Genomic DNA, 15779 nt, shown 5'->3' on the forward strand with positions numbered 1-15779 from the left:
CTTTGGCTAGTAAAATAGATAGCAATGGATTGACCTGAGAAATATGGTTGATGTATCAGAAAAATATGTTTATAGTTTAGATGGAGAACAAAAGAGTAGTATTAATTCTAAGTTTATATATGTGACAAATAGAAGTATCTCTTCTGCTAAGGACCCATATATCTATCTGAAGGTCAATCAGAATAACCATAAAGCCGGGGCACCTGGGTGGCTCAGTCGGTTGAGTATTGGACTCTTGGTTTCAGCTCAGGTCATGATCTCATGGGTCACGGGATCATGCTCCAAACTTAGTAGGGAGTCTGCTTGAAGATTCTCTCCCTCTGACCCTCTCCCCTACCTTCCCCACCATGCATGTGCATTCTTTTTCTCTCTAAAATAAATAAATCTTTTTAAGAAAACGCCATAAAGCCAACACCCTCATACAAACATTACTATGCCTGGCACTTTTTTTATGGTAACACAATTGTTATGTTTTCATGTAAAAAGTACTTAACTATGTTAAATAATTCCACTTAATGTTTGTAAGCATAAATAATTATCTAAGATTATAGTGATTTAAAGGTAGATAAGTCTGAAGACAGAAAAGAGAGTAGGTGACTTGTAATCATCTGTATGTTTACTGAGGTACTGCTACCACCACTTTTAACAGACAATACAATATATGGAATTTTTCTAAAGATACAATTATATTCAAATTTTCTATAGACTGACAAATTCTTTTTGGTAGGTGTTAAAGTTCTTATTCTCTACTAATATTACCCCTCAGTATTATCTTGCAGCCAAATCCTCAAATATTAGCTAAGCCAGGGCCAGAATTCAAATACAGAAAATACAAAATTAGGAAATAAAAAATAAATTCCATGCTCACGATAATTTTATAGAATAATATTCCTCAGTGGTAAGAACTTTTTAATTTTCCACTAAAATTTTTCCTCCATAGAACATGACTGTTGATCATAATTTCAAACATTTAAAAAATATTAATAAAAGTCATTTCCCAGGTTCACATAAAAGCAATTGTAGTTGTTTTCCACCATTCTTGCCTATTTGTTCTGGAACTTGGGTGCCCTCACACTGACCTATTTTGTTTATTACTGGTCCATCCAATTCACCTCTTGGCTGCCTCCTCACCCAGTTCTTCAATAGATCCTCCTGTTTGTCACCCAGCTTTTCTTCTTGCCAACTAATATATCATCTTCCATCTGTTTAAATTCCTATGTTCTTTCTGGCACAGCTCTGCCTCCAGATTCCCTCTCAGCCACCTACCTTGCTGCCCTTCCATCTGCTAGCATGACTAGTATCTTTTCTAACCTATTCTCAATCTAAATCATCTTCAACTTTCTACTTGAATTTCTTTATCAGAAGTTCATATCTTAAAGGACTACTGTGATTGCATTCACAACATAGCATATACTCTTGGAGTAGGAAGGGAAGTTAAAAACCATTAAGTTCAAACATGCATTTAAGTTTGTTTTTTTTTTTTAAGATTTTTTAAATTTATTTTGAGAGAGAGAGAATGAGAGACAGAGAGCACGAGAGGGAAGAGGGTCAGAGGGAGAAGCAGACTCCCTGCCGAGCAGAGAGCCCGATGCGGGACTCGATCCCGGGACTCCAGGATCATGACCTGAGCCGAAGGCAGTCGCTTAACCAACTGAGCCACCCAGGCGCCCCTGCATTTAAGTTTTTAATTCTTCTACCCTTCAAAGTCATTTACTGTTCTCAATTTCTTTCAGTGATAGTGTTTTGAAGCAATACAGTGTACCACTAAAAGATATCAATACTGTCTTTTGGTATATATTCTTCAGAGCACTACCTCTGTGTGGCTCAATTCTTGTTAGTCTTGTGGTTAATTGTGCTTGGTTCATTGTTCCAATGTTTGGCATTTACTGATTAGCAACAAGCTCTTCTTGGACACCACATTTTCAAGACAATTCAATTCAATTTTGTAGGCTTAATGTAGCAGAAATATTTCTTAATTAGGATGTGTGTTGCTTACTGGACACCAAAGACATTATATAAACAACACTAGCATTTGCTTATTACAGTTTCAGAATTTGATATTTTAGGAGCATAAGGTGGCATTTTCCCTTGACATCGATTTAGTTGCTGGATAAGGTAGATGCTTGTTTTTATGAAGCAGATACGCCACAAGTTAAAACAGACTCAGGAAAATATTTAAACTTTAGACCTATGTAGCTTGTCATTAGACTGAAAACTTCTAATTGTCCATTCATATTTCTGGAGGATATACCCTCCCTCTATCAACCACAACTTAGAAAGGAGTTAAGCTTATGTTTATAAGAGGTTCACTTAGGATTTATCCTTAAATCTGAATATAGCAGTTTAATAAAACAGTAATGATTTTTTAAAAAAGACTTGGCTGACTTATTTTAAATACTGGGAATATTATTAACATTTCCATTGATGTTAATTGGTGTTAAAGATATTAAGACATTCTCATGTTTGTTTTTTATATAGGTTTTATTATTATATAGGTTTTATTATTATTTTGGTATGGTAAAACCAATAGATCTGATGATGTTTGCCATTTAAAACATAGCTGTTATACTCACAGATCCCAAGAGCATACCATGCCCGGGGGCACACAGGGAATCTTGGGGTCAGGGGCCAATCAGGAGACAGAAGGAGGGAGAAAACTATGAGCAAAAGCCTTCATTGTGGTTTTCTCAGAAAGGAGGCAGAATAAGTGGATTTAGGATTGGCTAGTTTGAATTACTTGAGGAAGCTCTGGGGGCACTAGAACTGTCCCTAGTTGTCCCGCACTTGTCCCTGGGGAGATTAGAACAAGAAGAAATTGGCCAGATGTGAGAACCCTGATAAAGAAGGAAGTTTAAGGTGTGGGTTCCTGGTTGCTTGCTTTGCATTTGAAAAGTGAACTCAAGGGTAATTGGTTCACTAATGCTAGTAATTAGCTAACCTTGGGAAGGGCAGTCCCTCCAGGGTCAGCAAAGCATGAGAATACAGACTAAAAGGCAAGAATATTATAATATTTAATTTTGAGTTAACAATCACTAAAAAATGTTCAGCATTCATCTGATTCAAGGGTCAGAAACTTTTTGAGCTTTAAATGCCTCCAAAGGGATTAAATAACATATGTGAGTGCCTGATGACTATAAAACCAAGTCTAAATTCTTAATTACCTGCTCCCACCCTGTTTATTCTCTACTATACTTATGCAATTCCTTTATTTCAGTCCTGGCACTAGAATATAAAGTTTTGCTTCTATGCCTTTATGTATATATATTCTTCTCCTGGACTTCATTTAAAAATTTTGAGTATGGTTCTTTACTTGTCCTATGACACTTAAACTTTTTACCAAATATTTTGGATGCTGCTATATTATAATTTTTTCCTACATTTCAATTATTTGTTCCATTGAAAGCACTGCCCCTCATCTTTTTTCATATCTATGAAGCCAGAATACCTAGCAAAAGCACACAGGAAGATCCTTAAATAAATGCTTCTTCATTATACCTAGTTGTCTTATGAGAGGAAAGTGATTAAAATGAAAAACACAGTGAAATTTATATTTATAATCAGAGGAAAGAGATTGCTAAAACATGCATGAAGTATTAAAATGACACATCCTCAGAGTCAAATTTCAGGAGCATTTTTGAAAGGAAAATATTTCAAAAACTAATTTCTTAGGGAATATATTTTAAGGAGGAACTAATCTTATTATTTTTTCCAATGAGAGAAAAGAGAAGATGCAATTTCTTGGTATCACCCTCTATTATAAATTCATACTTGAAAAAATTTCTGTGAATCTTACAAAGCTTATAACTTATCCAAACTATTTACTAAAAAATACGGCGGTGGGGGGGGTGTTGGTGGAGCCTGGGGGGCTCAGTTGGTTAAGTATCCAACTCTTGGTTTTGGCTCAGTCATGATCTCAGGGTCCTGAGATGGAGCCCAGTGTGGGGTCCATGCTCAACAGAGAGTCGGCTTGAGATTCTCTCTCTCCCTCTCTCACTGCCCCTCCACCCACCCCCCCTCTCTCTAAATAAATAAATAAATAAATCTTAAAAAAAATACAGGGGGACTTGTCACAAAAATATAAACTCAGATTTAATCAATTTGTGTGTTTTAAGTTTGGAAAACCCTTTCAAATTCTTTTATTCTCCTACTATTCCAATAAATGATTCATAAGTTTTTTATAATCCTAGTTTATGGCTAATGCTGAATACAGCACATATAGAGATATACAGGACCTATAGAGAATTTTAGATATAGATGGGTTTCTACTTAGATTTTTTATATCCTATGTGCAAACATTAGTATAAATATTTATACTAAAAAGAAAATTGATGGCTTACCATTTTGAAATATTCTTCAACTGATTTCTCAGTCTATTAAGTCATCTTCAAAATTCATTTTTAAAGTAAATTACTAAGCCTTATATTAGTGAATCATAATATTTCAGAATTCTTATAAATTGATTTTAAGGGGCACTAATAATATGTATCAACTATTCATTAGGTACATTTTTCTTTCAAAATCCTGCATTTAATATTTCACTGCTATATGGGTTTCTCATTCCATTTTCTCTTACCTTTTATTATATCTTTTTTGGATCTTCAGTCTCCTTCCTAACTGCATCTAATATGATTATGCTTTGCCATAATAATCATTATCTAATCTTATTTTGGTGTTTCATCTCATATATTGTGGTTGATATTCAAATATCCTCATTTATCTCTTGTTAGTTTCTCCCAATTGACAATCTATAAAAATTAATTACAACTACTGTGGGAATTGGGAACTGAGAGCATCTCATTCCAGATTTCCCTCACATGATCCAGGAAATATTCTTTATCTAACCATCACGTATTTTCAATGATATTTAGTAATGGCTAGGGTTAAGTTTGAGACTAGAATGATGACAGAGAGGTTTAACAAGTGCAGTGTTACGTGGACCCCTTTGTTTATACAATCTCACCATGTTAATCCATTAATTTTACTGCTATGATCTTGTCATCCAGCATGGGGGGGCTTCTTCTCCTACTGTCATATCAGCAACTTCCAACAAGTAGTGCTGCCGTTATACTCATTACTCAGAATTTAGTATGCTGTTAGACAATAAATATCTCTAAGTTTCTGCCACCTCTATTCTTTCTCATTTTCCTTTCAAATCCATTTTACTAGCTGTTAATGGGCCACCTCAGCCAGGGGGCATTTGAGCAGAACTGAACACCATGACTCAGCATCAGAAGAATTCTAAAATGTATAGGCAGTTACTTCTTCCTATCTTCCCCTCCCTAAGAAAAAACTCAATGTGTGAGTTTCCTCCTGTACCTAAACTAGCTCAGCTTTGCAGATTTAAACACGTTCTACAATGTGAGTTCTGTGCCACCATACTACCAGGCAATTGAAAGGAAACTCGATAGAGTAATACCGCAGCAGAATTGAAATACATTGTGAAATCTTGAAAAGTAGTTTTCCTGTGCTCTTATTATCATTGCTCTGTATTTCTTTCCTTTTTTTATAAGTGATGCCTACTTCACAAAGCATACTTAGCATTATCTATTACTGGGTCATGATAGATTATTTAGCAAACATTTTTAAAAACTTAGCATCCTACTTGAAGAAATACATATACATACATGTTATATTGCACATATTATGTTTTACAAATTATATATTATAATGTATATATGTGTGTATAAACATATATGTACATATATACATGTGTGTATATATACTAATAGTGTATATATACACTAATAGTATATATTTACTGTTTAAAATCATCTTTAAAACATTTTACTATACCTAGATTTTCTTACTAAATGTTTTTTTAATGCTATTTTCCCACTCTAAAGAGAGGTTGAGGAATTCATATCATACTGCTCATCATTTATATATTTTTTAATTATTTGCCATGATATTTAAGCAAGCAGCTTTAATTCACAAAGACTGGCAAATACAGTAGTATATTACTTTTCAGTTTTTCAGAGTTTTTGTGAATTTTATTCAGCTTTTATATAGTAGGTTCTACAATTATATAAGCTTAATTTTTAAAACCTCAAGAAAAAAATAAAACTTTTTTGGCGTAAATTTCATAATATACCATCTATCCATTCTTTTTTAGAGTAAGGCACACTGGGCAGGAGGAAAGAAAACAAAACACTCCAGGTAGAATTCAAACTGTTTTCTGACAACAAGGTCTTCCTTCAAGGACATGCTATTCCAAATTATTTCAATTCCATCTGTTCAATTTGTATGCAACACAGTGTTTGAATTTGAGTTACCTCAGTGCTATCCTCTACTTCTGGGAGAAGGACTGAACATTCTGGGTGTCTACCAACATCTTTCACCATAATGTGAAAATGTTGACATAAAGGAAATAATCTGAGCCAAAGGAATACCACAGCCTTGCTAAAACTTCTCCAGAAGGAGTTAATTTTTTTATTGATTCAGCTCATGCTCAGTGCTGCCCCTCCCCAATTTGCAGGCTATCTATCCAAGACACACACACATCTAAGCTCTGGTACATTCTTGAAAAGCTTTTGCATGCAAATAAAATACCTTATGGCACAATACTGTCAAAAATATAAAATAAAGTCACTTTTCAATTAACAAAACAATTCAGAACCCTGACACTGCACTGCAATACTGAGGTCTGAGTCAACCTTACTAATACTGCATCACCATTATCCTAACTCAGCACATTCTCACAATTACCTAACCTAGAGAAAAACCTTGCACTTACCTGATATGCTGAGTTGTCTGTTGTTCTGAGTATAGTATTTATTGCAAATTGTCCATTTCAATAAATGCAGTGACAGTTATACCACAATACGCCTCTCTCCTGCAGCAGAAAGCAAGTTAAAAGGACTTCAAGCTGTGACCTCAGAGGCAGGCACAGCCGCTCCCATCCTTCAGCCAACCTTCTGGGGAGAGCAGGTTAGATGACAGTGAAGCTGTCTCCCTACATAGCAATACTTTCAAATAAAGCATTCTGTGCTAGGAGCTGGGGGATTTACATCTTGCAAATTCGGCTGGCCCGAGTCAATGCTGCTTCTATGCCTGAAAATATTAAGCATTTCACTGCAGTCACTTAATGCAAGAAACTATCTGAGGCGACTTCACAAACCCTGTCATTCTGTTTGGAGACTGAAGAATGAGCACCGCATGCATAATTCATGCATTAAAATCTTCAATGCACTTCCTGTAGTCACTGTTCTATCCAGTAATGGGCTATTGATCACCTCACCACTAAGACAATTGAAGCTCAGCAATTGGTTTATTTCCACAAATAAAATTACAACCTAAATCACAGGCAGAAGGCTCCAACCCTGCAACATCCACTCGGGTAAAACACTCACATAGACGAGATAACAGTTGCATACTGCAGAATGTTTAAACTGGACTCTCTCTTTGGCAGAAACACTGTCGTATCTGTCTTCTTTTATTCAAAAGACATACTTTCTGAAGATTTAGACTGAATGTTGTACATTTTAAGTGAGATATACAGAGTTGTTTTTTTCCCTGCCATTTCTGAAAAATCAACAGGCTAAACTGAAAATTAAGAAAAAAAAAAAAAAACATAAAGAGAGATGTATGGCTACAAATCATAGGAGATTTTTACCCGGATTCATATGGATAACCTTTCTTAGAAGACTTTAATTTAAAAATAATTAATTTTTCATTTGAATAACATGGAAGAGATTTTTTTAAACATCATAGTGGGTACATATGTTCATCATTGTTAAGTATTTTGGATGGTAAGCACCTTTTTTTCTGGGAGTTTCAGTAGTTCTGAGAGTCCTTTCTTTTAGAATTTAAGCTCCTAAGGACACACCATGGTTTGTTTCTATTACTCTTTTTTCACTACCTCAAAAAAGCAGGCTTTAAAACAAAATGTGCATTTCATTATGCTAATATTCATCAAAGGAAAACACAGGTAGCATTTTAAAATGTCATAATGATTTTTGTGAAAATACCAAAGTGGGAGAGCCATGTAAAACAGCAAATGTATATAAACGCTTGTCTATTTCCCAAAGTATCTTCAGTGTAAAAATTAATTAAGCTTTATTTATCCACCAAAAGAAGATTAAATATGATGTTACTGAGATCATTTAGAAACCTAATGTTGTCTTTCCAAAGCCTCTTTTTATATCCACATAGGTACCACATACACACACACAATTATCTTAGTTCTATGTTGTCACACCTGACTATTTGTAAGACCCAAGTGAAATCTTCAAGTTCATAGCTTGGGGCTAGACTAGAGAAAAACTGTCAGAGTATAACCAAGGTTTCCTTTCTAACAGTTACACTCTACAGGGAGCAATTCAGCCTTGGAGGAAGCATGATCACAGTGACTTTCAGTCAATGAACCAGTAGCAACTGAGATCAGCCTGTGAGGGTAGTAGGAGTGCTGATGACAACAGGGATGGAGTTTAGGGATGTTCAGAGAAATATTTCTTCTTTCCAAAGCATGTAAGAGCATGACTGCTAGGTCATAGAAAAGATAATTGCACCTACTTGATCAAGATTATACTAAAATACTCTAAATGGCAGTCTAAGAAATTAACTATCCAATTACTATGTGTATTATATATCTCATATTCCATAATATTTTTTTCTACCCCAGAAAGATTCTATTTGAACACTTGTATATATTGCCTCTAACCTAATATATTTCAAGTGAACTACCTAGACCTTATTTTATAATATTTATCTGAGTAATATTCTTTATTCTTTAAACAGAAGTTTGAAAGACCTCAAACATTTAAAAAATTATAGAAGCTATAGCTAAGGATTAATATCCTGCCAAGAATTTTATCAGTTTAATCATCTACAGTAGCAATTTTGTATGAAGATAACACCTCATTTAAAAATAGTAGAAAATTTGAAAACTTTAAAATGTAACTTATCAGGTATGGGGATATAGAGGATAGTTATTTAGGAGCTATAAATTGCTGACATAAACTAAAATAATTACACATGTAAGCATTAGAAATTTAACTTCTCTGTAATAACATGATTGAATAATGCATAACTAGGCGGATAGGAAGAACTTAGTTCATCTCTCCTGCAGTGAGCAAGAAGAAAGTCAGTATCTTTTCTCTGATACAAATATCTAAGACCGAAGTTTAAAATGTATCTTTGTATCTACTTGGTGCATTTTCAAATTCAATTGTCTTAAAGGTGGGGAGAAACACACACAAACACTTCATGGACCTAGAAGAGAACAACACTAGAAGTCTGCAAAGAAGAATATGGCATAAGAAAAGCTATAGGGGTGATGAATCCCTAAAACATCACAGAGGGAGCTGCAAACAAGCCTTGAATGGGAACAACTGGGGGAAAAATAGTCAATTATTCTCTTACATAAAACAAAGCCAAAAACTGTAATAAGAACCAATTTCCGCTTTCCAGAGGTCTGGCTATGCCTAAGAAACACACTTAACCGATCTTTTCAAATGGATGGAAAACAGAGATGGTGATTTTAGATGAATTTGATCTCTTTGCAGATCAAGAGGTTTTTCCAGTATTTTGAATCTATAATGCATGTAGAATATGAAGTAAACTCTGTAATGTACAATAGGGTCAATAAAATGAATCAAAATTTGCAAATAAATCAAAGCATATTTAGTCTGCTAAATTTGTGGTATCTATTAAGATATATAACTAGACTATCTGACTACTGCCATTTGGAAAAATGCATAATTTATATCCATTATAAGAAAACATAATGCCATGTAGCCTTAGGAAAATAATTCAGCCTACCAAAGTTTCTCCATTTCTAAGCTCAAGGGATGGAGGAGCAGACTGCTTTTTTTTCTCTGAGATTTAAGAAATCCCTTCTTCTTTTCTTGCTCTGTCCTACCAATACTATAATCATCCCCTAATCATAACACATTTATTTAATTAAACATATTTATTATGTACCTTCTACAAGAAAGGAATTGTGCTAGGTGCTAGGAAAATAAATATGTACAGATCAGTGGCTGCCTCCAAAGTAGTCATACTTTAGTGGTGGAAATAGGTAAACACATAGATACAGAGTGATGATTATAATCACTTTGATATATATTAAGATATGCAAATGAGATAATTACTAAAGGGTACTATGCCTGTATGCTAAATGACTTCTAGGTAAGTATTAATTCTTATTTTTACTCCACTAGATGAGGCATAGTAAGAAGAAATATTGGCATTACCAACTGCCCATAGTGTATTTAGGAAATGATTCATGGCGGTGGTGATATTTAAAGAAACTGAGTGGTATAATGGAATTAATATAGGCCTTAATGTTTGACAAATTTGAAAATAAATTCAGGCTTCATGTGCTAGCCACACTCCATGAATATCAGCTTTATATTGTTTGTATAATACAGAAATAAAATTAAATATCTTTCTCTAGCTTTCTGTGAGAATTAAATAAATAATTTAGAGCACAATAGTTATAGTATAGTTTTTGTAGTCATCCAGATGAGAGTTTAAATTCTTCCTTGATTTCTTCATATTTAAAATGGGAATGATATGAACATCTTAGAGTTATTAGGAAATTCAAATATTGCAATGTCTTTATGTCACTTAACACAGTTCTTGACACAGTAAGGATTTTAGAAACATTAATTCATTTCTTCCCAAAGCTCAATCTTGAAGAAAAGTCTTGAAGGAAAAGTCATTTTCAGTAAAGAGAACAACATGCATTTGTAGGGAGGCAAGATATCACATAATATGCTTGAGAAACTGAATTGTGTGTATTATGAGAATTTGGATAAATAGACATTTTGTCAGGTAATAGGGAAAAATTATATAAAATCTGACTTATATAAGGCTCTTTCAAAAACTCTGTTCAAATTCCGATTATATAGAACATTTTTTACACTGTTAAGGAGTTTGAAGCTATTCTACAGAGAGATTTAAAAATTTCACCAAGAGAATCATATGACTAGATTTTGTAACTGAAAGACAGACTGGGAGCAGTAAACAAATGAAAAATATATGTTTAATAGAATACCATTTGCAATCCACCAGAAGTGATGAGGACCTAAACAAGGCAGACATAGGGATGTGGATATATGGAAAATATTCTAGAGATATTTAAACATTAGAGTCAGTAGGACTAAGTAGTATGAAGAGGTTGGGAGGAATCATGGAAGACTTTCAGGACTTGGTAACTCAGTGTCCTTCTGTCACTCTTATCCAAAGAAAAAAGAACTACTGATATCATAAGAAGATGGTGAGATGAGATTATAGTATTGCACACAGCAAGGGAGGGGTTGGTAAGGAATGGATACTTATAGAATTTCCAAAAGACATATTGATCATGAAGCCATAACACACTTAGGTGTTTGGATAGCGACCAGAATTGTTTAAGGTATGGAAGTCAAAGAAATAACTCAGGGTTGAAAGTGTGCAATGAAAAGTAGGTGGAGAATGAAACCCTGAGATGTAGATAACGAAATGAACTGAAAGCTCTATGTTAACTTGCTATCTTGACATCATTTTTAAATTGATTGCAAAATGGAAAACTTTTAATATATATTAAAACAAGTATTTATACATATACATATATGTATATATATTAAAACATCTCTTTGGTCATCAAGAAATAAATTCATGAAATAAGGAGGAAGAAAAAAGCTATAGGGAATAGGTATCCTAATATGTCTCAAAAATCTGAGGTACTTCTACATTGTCCCTGTATCATTGGATTCCTGAGTTCCATCAAAATACCCACCATTCTCTCAATATTCAGTTAGCTTACAGATATCAGTATATTGCCATGGCTTCCCAGGGGTCATAAAAAATGACCCAATTGTAGTTCAATATCTATGTAAAATGAAGATACTAAGAATCCTACTAATGGTTACAGGTATAATTGAAAAATATAATTTAAAGCCTTTTAAGTCTATGAAGGTATTATAACTCCCACATAATTATTATAATCCTTATTTAATCCTATTTACTTTTAGTTATTTTAAGAAAAGCAGATCTTTTAAAGTTTTTATTTAAGTTCCAGTTAGTTAACATACAGTGTAATGTTAGTTAACATACAGTGTAATATTAGTTTCAGGTGTATAATATAATGAATCAACACTTCATACATCACCTGGTGCTCATCACGAGTGCATTCCTTAATCCCCATCATGTGTTTATAGCAGTTTTTCTTTTTAAGTGACTAAATGCCCTTGGAGGAAGGCATATTTAACTTCAGGTCAAGAGATATCAGCAACCAGTTCTACCCCATGAGATTCACTGAACAGCTCTGGGTATATGTCAGTCTCTAGATATACATTAGGGAAGAGCTTTAAAAATTATATTCTTCCTGTCTTCTCTAGTAACAAATTAAAATATTTGCAAAATAGTTTGTTCCAAATATATTTCTAGTCTCAAGATAATTTAGGCCTACTTCACTGTGTCTCAATTTTTTAATTGAACAGAAGTCTGTACCCTCTTAGGTCTTTTAGGATTTTTAAGCTTTTGTAAAGAATGATTCAACCCATGAGTCACTTCTTCAATAAGGTTTAATGGGGAAACAAAGGTTTATTTTATGAATTTATGTATGAGTAAATGCCAATGACAAAATAGATGATACATTAACTACAATATTTGATTGTATAAAACCTTAAAAATACAAACACCTTTTACGGACTTTATATAAGTTTTTGCCTCACTATCACTAAAAAGGCACTTAATTAAAAACTTCTAAATACATGTATTTTTAAAATAATCACATCATAATTATAGGGCACAAGTATATATTGTGTATATTCATGTGGGATGTGCATACATGCACAAATATTTTAAAACTTGAATTATACTATATTTCACATTAGTGTACAGAGGTAACTATACAACTTGCTGAATTTCCACAAACTGACATAGCTATCCCACCTGCACTCTGATCAACAAAGGCCCTTTATTCTCCCCTCCATTCTCCACCCAAAGCCACTGTTCTGACTGCTAACAACATAAATTAGATTTTTTTACACAACTAACTTGTGGTGATGCAGAATTCCACAGATGTAGAACTATTTCAAAAATAAATTTGCACAAGTGTTTCCTATTCACACTCTTCCCATTCTTATTTGACCATAGTTTCAAAATGTAAAATGTAACTGTTATATTTTCATTTAATAAAGCAATTTTGTATAAGTTCCTTTTGAGATGAATACTTTAGAACACATTTTATATTCTACCAAAAGCTAGGTCTCAAAGCAGGATATTAATGTACCAGGAAATTCTTTTGTGAAATATTTGTTTTTGTGGAGTTATTATATACGGCCATCAACTTCGCTTTTTCATAAGCAGATTTATCTTTAAATTTGCAACTGTAATTTCCTGGATAAGATTTCATCACAGGTGTTTGTCCTATGAAATTAAAGAAGCACTCATAAAAGGGAGTGGATGTAGGGATCTTAGGGAACAAAGTGATACTTTAATGAAATGTATGATGATTTAAATTAAAAACAGACAAGTGATTTAAAGTAGGGACTACAAGTTCGAATTTATAAGGATAACATACAGTCTAGACTGCCTTCTTAGTGCGGAACTATCAGATGCAAACTCTTGGCTACAGAGGCCATTATATAAGCCAGTAATAATTATGTTTGGAAAATAATCCCAATTAGTGACACAAAGAAAAACAGATTTGTGAAATGGAGGGAAGAGAAAAATTAGTTTGGGGCACACAGGTGTGAATGCAAAAATTACCTGGCTTTTTTCTGATCCAGCTAATATTGACTTGAGCCCTTTCTTTCACAAATATTCACTGATGTGGGCTATGGATCAAAATCCAGTTCAGTACTGGAAATTTAATGGCCCTTATCCCAAAAGGTTTAGAATCAGTGGTCTATTGGAGCTAGCCCATACCAACTTTTAAACAACTATTTTAATTTCCAGAAACTTTAAGCCAATTATTAAACACAGTTATTATTTATAATTAAATGATATGAATTTACATTTAAAGAAATTATATTTTAAAAAGACAAATACTCAAAATACATCACTTCCTATACATTTTACTATTATCAATGCTTTAGAGATTGTTTACACCTATTCTATCTGTATGGTGGAAATGCTATATAATAGTGTGCTGTTGAGCACCTCTAACTCCACGTTCAATAACATCATGTTGCTAGGTTGAAACCATGGTGAAACTAGTTACAGGACCAAAATCAGCAAATATGAAAAACCAGGGCCTTTTCTTTTCCCCTGGAAAGCCAGTTGTTAAACATTTACCAGCACTCCTCAGCTTGGATTTCAATGTCTAGAAAGTTGTAAAAGCAATTATCCTTAACCAACTCCACCAACACAGTTTTCCAATTTTTAAAAAAATTTTTTTTTAAGATTTTATTTATTTATTTGAGACACAGAGAATGAGATAGAGAGAGCATGAGAGGGAGGAGGGTCAGAGGGAGAAGCAGACTCCCTGCTGAGCAGGGAGCCCGATGTGGGACTCGATCCCGGGACTCCAGGATCATGACCTGAGCCGAAGGCAGTCGCTTAACCGACTGAGCCACCCAGGTGCCCTCACAGTTTTCCAATTTTAATTTTAACACTATTCCCTCAAAATTTCAACTAATGTTACCAGTATGGACAGGCAAACGCTGAGTTATAGTAAACTCTCTTGGCCAACTGAACAATGATTGAACTTAAAGGAATGTCTGAGAATATTTATCCTAAAAGATCTGTACTTTTTTCCTATTAAGAATTGGGAAAGGGGCACCTGGGTGGCTCAGTCAGTTAAGAATCTGCCTTTGGCTCGAGTCATGATTCCAGGCCCTGGGGTCAAGCCCCCCTGGGCTCCCTGCTCAGTGGGGAGCCTGCTTCTGCCTCTCTTTCTGTCACTCCCCTTGCTTGTGCTCACTTTCTCTCAAATAAATAAATAAATAAATAAATAAATAAATAAATAAAATCTTCAAAAAAAAAAAAAAGAACTGGGAAAAAATTCAGGATATTTTCAAAGGTGGTTATATCATCCAGGTAAACAAGAGTTTAGAAAAAATATTGAGGTTAACATCCCTTCATCAAATCATAGAAAAATGTTACATAACATTAGCTATAAATGTTTTTAACTATCTGATTGTCTTTCCTTCTTCCACAATATTAAAAGAATTTTTAAATAATAAAACAATTACAAATATACTTATCAGTCCCAGATGTGCATTTTTGCTATAGTTGAATAGGTTAGTAAGGTGGGTACCTAAAAATATATAACAATAATTTAAGAATAATGCGATCGTTTAAGAGAGTAAGATCAAAAATAAGTATTACAAATTCCACTTGAGAAAAATACAGGAACACAGAATGATAATGAGATTCTGCCAGTATATGAGAAGGATATTGGGGAGGTCCACTCCTAGTAAGTCTTACTTAGGATCTTCAAATCCCTCTAAATTTGGAACACTTATAGGGCTACCTCAGAATCTTTAAAATTGACAGGCTTTGATGTGGGTACACAGAAAGCTTCAACTTGAGAAGAGGGTGGTACCAGCTTTTGGACAGACTAGAACCATCTTTAGGTTTTCTTAAGCTAATGTCTAACATTAGAGCTCTGTTGGAGCTCTGTATACTCATATCTTAAGTCCTATCAAAGTTAGTCTTTTTCTTATCCTTTAAAACATCTGAAATTAGTTGTGAATTAGATTTAACCAAAGTGGCAATAAAGCCTCCATCTGGATCAACTCTAAATTACATCGACTCATGTCCAGACTAAAAGAAGGAGCATGCTTTATTCTGGTGATAAATATCATTACTTTAGTCTCTATTGTCCTTTTACACACAACCTACAG

General features: G+C 33.9%; 1 protein-coding gene across 2 annotated transcripts in view; it reads right to left on the reverse strand.

Annotated features, from left to right (window-relative positions):
* CNTN1 (contactin 1) overlaps positions 1 to 15779 on the reverse strand; it is a 361942-nt gene that overhangs the window by 240486 nt on the left and 105677 nt on the right. The window contains exon 3 of one of the 2 annotated variants that reach the window (XM_035002873.1): positions 6734 to 6832. The exons of the other annotated variant lie outside the window; for it this stretch is intronic. The gene's annotated coding sequence lies outside the window, so the exon portion shown is untranslated. The remainder of the gene's footprint in view (positions 1 to 6733; positions 6833 to 15779) is intronic. 2 annotated transcript variants of the gene reach the window in all.

Source organism: Mirounga leonina, unplaced genomic scaffold, assembly GCF_011800145.1.
Source record: "Mirounga leonina isolate KUSES-001 unplaced genomic scaffold, KU_Mleo_1.0 Mir_126, whole genome shotgun sequence".
In the NCBI taxonomy this organism is placed as follows: Eukaryota; Metazoa; Chordata; class Mammalia; order Carnivora; family Phocidae; genus Mirounga; species Mirounga leonina.